The sequence below is a fragment of the Myotis myotis genome, unplaced genomic scaffold (genome assembly GCF_014108235.1).
Source record: "Myotis myotis isolate mMyoMyo1 unplaced genomic scaffold, mMyoMyo1.p scaffold_m19_p_19, whole genome shotgun sequence".
In the NCBI taxonomy this organism is placed as follows: domain Eukaryota; kingdom Metazoa; phylum Chordata; class Mammalia; order Chiroptera; family Vespertilionidae; genus Myotis; species Myotis myotis.
In genome coordinates, this window is record NW_023416323.1 from 35,718,662 (window position 1) to 35,726,950 (window position 8,289).

The window sequence follows — 8,289 nt, forward strand, 5'->3', positions numbered from 1 at the left end:
GTTAACAAATAATAATCACGATTTAACAATAAGTTTGGGTCAGTTCAAACCATATTACTGGGCTAAAATTATTTGTTCATGGTGCTTGGTCACATGTCCTGTTTGTATCAATGGCTGAGTGAGAAAGATGAGCTAGTCTGTTGGACAGGGAACTGAATTGATAACTTCACCAGCAGGACCATATAGTTGCAGAAAGGCCAATTCTCCAAAGAAGAGACACGGACAGGCAGAGACCATAACTCCACCTCCCCTAACCCGGCTTGTTTTCTGAGAAATTAATATTTGATCATTAATGCCCAAGTATCTGCTTTAAAATATTCAAGGTCCAAGAAGACACTATATCTAGAATGTGCCTGGGCTTTTGTTTTTGTTTTTTTTGTTGTTGATATTGTCGATACTTGACTAATTCTTCTCTGCGGGACCCTTTCCTGGGGTATCTGTTAACAGCTTAATAAACTGAAGGTTTTTTGAGACTAGTTCACTTTCTCTCCTTCAGTTTTGAGATGTAATGGAGCCACGGCTTTTGTCAACCATCAATTTTCACACCTTAAGTCCTTAACCCTACTGGCTGATAATTAATTTGGCAGCTACAGCGTGGCTCTGTCTGCTTCCGATGAAAGAATTGGGATATCTCCAACACGAAGTTGACATGGGTAAGGAAACAGTAATCATTGCTTCACAGGTGTTTGTATTTTTCTATTTTCTTGAGCCTCGTGAATATATTTACATGACAATTTGAAAATTATGTCTGCGCCATCCTGGCTCTTAGACTGCAAAATACAGGAGGGGCCTGGGGACTTGCAGAGCTGGTAATGGGAAACCCGGCTGAGTTAACATTTTGACACCCGGCTCCTTCTCAGGAGAGACAAACAAGAGACAAGGAATTGAAAGGAAGCTGTCACTAGGAAACAGAACCAACAAGCAGACAAAAAAATAAAGAAGTAAGTTTACAAAAAGGTGACATCCGAATACTTGCAAACACAAATGGGCAGAACTGTATCAAGGAGTAGGAGGATTGAATAAGCAGGCAAACTTGGAAATCACATTCTAAAAGTGCCAAAAATGAGACAATTTTATCATCAGTGAGAACTGTCAAGGAAAAATTCATTAGCCAACGCTATCTCTGCTCCAAACCTATCGTGGCTGTAAAATATGCACTGGTCATTACAGACTTTTCTTCAACCTTTCAGTAAGACCCAACCCTTTCTCTTTGTCTGGCCTCCTATATATTAAAATCGTGCCTAGCACATCTGCCTTAAAGCAATAGAGATATTAGAGGCTTTTAGCTCTATTCGTCGTAGCCTACTCTTATTTTGTGGAAGTTTCTCTTCAGAATGACATCAAGGATAATTTTAAATGAGATGTCATATTGAAGTAATCTTATGCCTCTGAGAAGAGGAACCACTTTTAATAATGCAATAGAATAAGAAGTCATTCACTGAGAGAAGAATATAGTCTGATTCTAATATCTTCAACACTTTTTATTTCTGATGCTTTACTTACAGAACACACTGGCAGAATAACCTAGCTCCTGAACCCCTTGCATGTCCGTCTATAAATCATCATAATATATGACCAACAGCATGCACCATTTTAAACCAAACAAGATGGTGACTGGCCAGTGTTCCTTTTCATTTACAGCATGGTTTCTCAGCTCAGTACTACTGTCATCTTGGGCCAGATAATGCTTTTTGAAAAATTTATATTGGAGTAGGGGTTGGGGAACTATATTTGTCTCTCCCACTTAGATGCCAGTAACACCTCCCCAGCTGTAAAAACCAAAAATGACATTAAACAGTGACCCCAAGGAAAGTTTGATAAACTTTCATGGTGTTTTACTATAGACTCTTGTATTTTTTTCTATGTTTTATTAAACTCTTCCATCTGAGGACACATGTACATCATTAAGATGAAAGATTTTACTGTCATTCTTTTGGAAGAATGACATTGCCGTACACTGTCCAACCATTGGCTTGTCATATGACTTTGTGCAAGTCCTTTAAACTATCTGGACTTTAAATTCTTTATTTGTTTGCAGCAAAAAAAAAGTGACTATAAGATTCCTGAAACCATACTGAACGCAGAAGTTAACAGAAGACTTCTTTCTCCAGGTGTCCTTCCAACCCCAGAGTGATGACTTTCCATGATGAGGGAGTTGCTTCCAGATGAGGTGACTTAATACGGGTTTTGAAAGTTCTAGTTATCCTAGTGCTCTATCATATATTGAGATAACGTGTGTCTACACATCACTTTAAATCATGACTTCTGAAAACAGACTCTAAGCTGCTACTTCCATGCTTAAGTGTGGTCTCCTTGTGTTCTGTTCCCTCTGTGCCTGTCACAACAGTCTAACCCTTTACCAAGAAGCAAACAAAACAAAACAAAAACTTGCCCCTTGATTACTGCAGTGCTTTCTGAACAGGTTCCATTGACTTGATTCTTTCCACCTCCCAACTTATTTTCCACCCACATGTCTAATTCATCTTTTATTAAAATACATTTTTACTGATTTCAGAGAGGAAGGGAGAGGGAGAGAGAGAAACATCAATGATGACAGAGAATCATTGATCATCTGCCTCTTGTACATCCCACACCAGAGATCAAGCCTGCAACCCAGGCATGTGCCTTGACCAGGAATCACACCATGGCTTCCTGGTTCATAGGTCTGTACTCAACCACTGAGTCACACCAGGGGGGCAAATTCATCTTTTTAATGATATAATTTTCATCCCCTGCTAAAATCGTCCTAAAGCCCTTTCTCACTCTTCAGAGAGCAGCTCACACTCTCAATTAGAATAATAAGAAATCTGAGACAGACTTGTAGGACTTCAGCGGGCCATTTTCAGCTCTCTGGCCCACCTCATAGGGTCAATTTCCTCCCTTCTCATTGCCCTCTTGCTTAGCATCTGTACCCTTCTCTTTGTCTTTGTCATTCTGAGCACTCTACACGGACAACTCTATTCTGATGCTCAGTCTATTCTTACAAAATTGTGCTAAGTGGAAGTCTAACCACATCCACTTCATAAATATTCCCTATACTATAGTCCCTAACATCTATTCTGATTTATCATTTTTCTCCAGCAACCATATAACCTTGATGCCTCCATTTTGTGCATGCACAATTCTTGTCTTTCACATTTTCTTTTCCCTCCCTTCCTCCTTTCATTCCTTTACTCAAAACCAGTTAGGCAGTAATTGCAGAATCAACGCTGCCTGATTTAAAATCACCATACCGTTCAAATGCCTGGACCTGATGGAAGTCAGAGAGAGGAACAGCATTTGCTTTTCTTGAATACGGGAAGTGGAAAATTATAACTTGAAGACAGTTGTTATTTTTAAGGCCCCTTCGAGAATTCTAGCTGTTCATTCATGTGTACAAACTTATATAGCTGTTGCTTTATCAACATAAACATATGTTGAAAAATGGGTTGCTTTGTTTATTTATATGCACATTTGTTTGTATGAGGGCTTTTGGAAGAATGACATTATACTGTTCAACCATTGGCTCATCATATGACCTTGTACAAGTTCTGTAAACTATCTGGACTTTAAATTCTTTATTTGCTTGGAGCAATAAAGTGACTATAAGATTGCTGAAACCACATTAATTAAGCTGGACAGCTCTACTTTTTATTGGTCTCACAAAATAACTGTTTAGCAAGCAGTGGTGACCTTCTATCCATCCTCCCTCTTCTCCCTTCAAAAGAGAACTCTAGATTTGTTCAAGCATCTGTCCGTTACTTCTGTGACTTGGGGGTCATGACCCAGGACCAGCTCAGCAGTTAAAATTGACTATTCTAAATAATGACCATGCTCTGATTCTCTTTATGGATCCATTAATGGTCATGTGACCCTGTGAGCATTTGCTGAGGATTTCTGGGTAAGACTAAGTCACTCCTGATATAAAACCATAGAAAAAATAATAGTCCCTTTTGCCCCAGATATCTCATATCTAGACGAGGAACTTGGATCATCTGTGGCTTTCTTGGGACAGTGAAGGGAAGTGACATAAGGGAAAATTCACACATTGTTGATGGTAGAAAAGAGCAAAGGAATAAAGTTGACATAACTGAGCTGCTGAGTCAACTTCATGAAATTTCACTGTGGTTGGTGCTGTTAATTCTCCTGATCACCCCTCCCCACCAGTATCTCCTCTTCCCTCTTCCTTTTAGTAGTAACATTTACTTCAATTTCATCAAGTACTTTCACATCTAGGTATGACCTTGAGAAAGAACCCTTGAAAAACACAGTATGAACAGTCAACTGACCTATTTCCAACTCTCATGTTACCTCTTTAAAAGGAAATTACCTGTTTTGTACTTTCTGTTGCCCTCACCAATGGGCTAGAACATATATGTCTGTCCAATAAGCCAGAAACGAACAGAAGAATGATAATAACATTATATCAAATGCTGCAAGACAGAAAAAACTTTTGTGGATGCCTTTATAGAGCAAAGTCATATACCTGCTTTGATTGGCCCACCTACATATGGTCCATCTATGTCTTGAGAAACAGATCTCTGACCTTGTTTAACCATTGTATTATGGGGTCTCACTTTTACAACAGCTTAACTTATATCCACCTAATATACTATGCTTCAACAAAACTCTTTGCTTTGTGGGGTAATATATTCCTTTTTCATTGAAGTCCATTTGAATACTGAACTGTTTCTAGCTGCCAAAGTCTTTTTAATTGGTACAACCAAAGTTCACATCTGTGGCCTGACTGTGAACAAATGCAAAATACAGCCTTTACAAGACAACTATTGGAAATTAATCTCTAGAGGGCATTTCAAGGTGAACTTAATGCAAATACATTCAGGAATTGAGAGTTGTTTTTTTAAAAAATGCATTGGGTTCACATTGAGATTTTCTAACTGCTTGCATGCCTTCATGAATAATGGAAATAAGTGTGAGTATAAATGTAGTAGAAAAATCTAAGAAGAATTTAGAAAAACTTGAACAGCTCTTCAAAGGGGTAAGTACTGTCGGGAAGGCATTATGATTTAGAATTCAAGATCCAGGAAGATTACAGGAGTCCTTTGATTCACTGTTGAGACAGCCCAATGAGACACATGAAATAACCAAATTAAATTGTCGAGATAAGGGCTCAATGGCTCTGTCAAGTGATGGAGGTGACTATCTATGCGCTGTTACTTGGCCTGATGAGTAGAACAACCTCAGCGACTCCATTTCATCCCCTGGAAAGTAAGACAGCTTCTGTGTTGCTCTCCAGCTGATCATCCAGGGCTCCCTGGCCCACTTTGTGCTGCCCATTTGGCAAATTGAAGAAGTTCAGGGTTGACTGTTCTCCAGAGCAGAGAACTTACTGCTTGTGAAAAGAGAGTCTTTAGCAGTTGGTCAATCTGTCCACATGGCATGTGGTGAGAGAGTTAACTGATGTAATATCTCCACATATGGACACAAAAAATGAACTATATTTAGAATATAAATATGAATGCCTGCTGGTACAGTTAATTATCGCTATAGATTTTATGAACGACAGTACAGAAAAGAAGGAAAGTTCCTGATTTGCGGCTGAACCAATGTTCAGAAACTGAGAAAACAGATAAAATCATGTTGTAGCAAGAAAACACCCACCACTCCTCTACATACACAACGTAATTCTGCTCTAAATGTCCAGAGTCTAACTTGTTTAATTTGATGAGTCATAAAATTCCAGAAAGGAAAGAACATCACCTGGTTTGTGATGTTAGTTCTCTAAATCTTTTGGCAAATGATAATGCAGATAACATTCTCAAACCAAAATACGGATAAAACTGAGCATACCGACTTATTTGAAATTTTGAACATTAAAAATGGTAAACATCAGCCCAGGTGGGTGTGGCTCAGCAGTTGAGCATTGACCCAGGAACCCAGAAGTCATCGGTTTGATTCCCAGTCAGGGCATATGCCAGAGTTGCAGGCTCAATCCCCAGGATGGGGCGTGCAGGAGGCAGCCAATAGATGATTCTCTCTCATCGATGTTTCTATCTCTCTCTCCCTCTCCCTTCTGCTCTAAAATCAATAAAAATGTTTCAAAATACATAAATAAAAATGCTAAACATCAGCGTGTTGAACATGTTCCAGAAATATATGTGCTTTATATGTATTATCTAATGTAACAAGCCCTAACTGTTATTATCCTTTTTTAACACATGATTTCTAAACAGTTTGAGGAAGTTGCCCTGGTATAAATAGTGATCTGGAAATCTAACACAGATTAACTATCTTCAAAGCATTAGCTCCTAACTTGAGCCTACCAGATAATGCAATATTATGCACTCATTAATACATATTGGCAGTAAATCAATTGAGATAACATTACTAAATGAACATTTACCCAGGCTAGCAAAAGAGAAAGAAAAATATATCACTTTATGCTTAACAGCTTCATCATAAAAGCTAATAAAGAAACCCTCCAAGATGCCAAAATATTATGAGTTTTTTCTATTTATTACTCTAATTTCCTAAAATACGCTTATATCAATTTTGATATTCCAAAAAAATAGATCAATGTCAAAAATTATTAATTGTTTGCCAGTAAAAAATTATGAGCCATACAATATGCCTCATCTTGTGGAAGAAGAGTTAATATAGTCGTAAAGAGATAAGGACAAAATTAAGGTAAAATAAAAAATATCAGTTATTTAATAGAACTCATTATTTTGCTTTTGTATTGTTTTTGTAAATAACCTATGAATATCAAGTAAGAGGAAACTTCACAGAATGTGATCATAGGCGAAAATACTTACAAAAATAGTGGTCAGAAAGAGAAGAGTGAGCAGTCAATAAAAACAGCAGCATAGCCAGAGAGGTCATCCTGATCATCCCTCCTGAAATAACCTAAATGTTGGAATAAAAAAAGAAATCATCCTAAGAAATTTATAGATCTGAAAAGATAGTGAGAAAGCAGAAGGAAAGAGATTACAGGTAAGAAAGAATGAAGAAGAAAGTATGTTACAAATATGTGAGTAAGTGTAAGCAACATAAAACAGTAATAACAATCTGGAAACCAGTTAACCAATCAAAGAACAAGAATAATAAATTAGCCCTAGTTGGTTTGGCTCCGTGTTTAGAATGTCGGCCAGTGGATTGAAGGTTCCCAGGTTAGATTCTGGTCAAGGGCATGCGTGGGAGGCAACCAATCAATGCATCTCTCTCACATCAATATTTCCCTCCTCTCTCTCTCTCCCTCTTATTTCCAGTCTCTCTAAAAATAAATGGGAAAATATCCTTGGGTGAGGATTAACAAAAACAACAACAACAAAAGAATAATAAATTAAAATAATATATTTTATATTATAGAAATGATGCTAAAGTTTTCTAACCTTACAATGTTAGCTCGGGGAAGTGGCTCATTCACTTCCCATTTCTGGCATGTTCAGGTGAGGGTTCAATTTACACCCAGTGCCTTTGTTAATATTATTCCCCCAGTTAGTTATATTTCCCTCCTTCCAATCACCAGTAATTAAAGTAATAACTCGAGGATTTATTGAGATGACATCTCCTTCCAAATTGTCCAAAATGCCCTCTTTCCCACTTTCATAATCCAATGTATTAAACTTGATTTTAACCTAGATTGGTCGTTTTATACTGTTTGCAGGGACTTTTAAATTCATGTTAATATGTCTCAAAATGCTTAGTATTTCTCATGGGAGTGAATACATCCATGTACCAGTACAGATGGTTCGATGTGCATTTATAAATAAATCCTTAGTCCAAATATATTTCAATGGCATAAACATGTATCACGGATGCCTGCTAGAGAACATGTTGTTATCTCATCAAATAAATTCACATACATAAAGATTCCATACTTGGAATCTTGGAACCCAGGTGTCCAAAGCTTTTATAAATGTATTCACTGCAAAAAACAAAAAACAACAAAACATGTAGCAGGAAATAATATGGCATTCCAGCTGTGTGTGTGTGTGTGTGTGTGTGTGTGTGTGTGTGTGTGTGTGTGTTTTATATAGGGGTTCTAAAAACAAAGAAATTTTATGGCTTCTAAAATGCAAATCAGGAAATACAGAAGAGATCAAGCCTACCATCCTCTCAGTAAACTTTTTGGAATCACAAACATTAGGTTTGATTTTGCATTTGCTTTCAAGTGAGTGCTCAGGCCAGCTTTTATATAATTCAATGTTCTTATTTATTCCTAATGGGAATTTTTTAAATGTCCATTTTTGTCTGTGTAATATCTTAGTCTTTTTAATTTTTGAATAGAGGCTAAAGAGATTAACACTAAAATCTCAAAACCATAAACAATAGTTCGCATTACAAGTC

The 8,289-nt window shown here is 37.3% G+C and overlaps 1 long non-coding RNA gene across 1 annotated transcript in view; it reads right to left on the minus strand.

Moving 5' to 3' along the window:
• Positions 1-6,799, minus strand: part of LOC118674269 — a 94,469-nt gene extending 87,670 nt beyond the window's left edge. The window contains exon 1 of the long non-coding RNA XR_004973610.1: positions 6,756-6,799. This is a non-coding gene — a long non-coding RNA (uncharacterized LOC118674269). The remainder of the gene's footprint in view (positions 1-6,755) is intronic.
• Between the last annotated feature and the right edge of the window lie 1,490 nt (positions 6,800-8,289).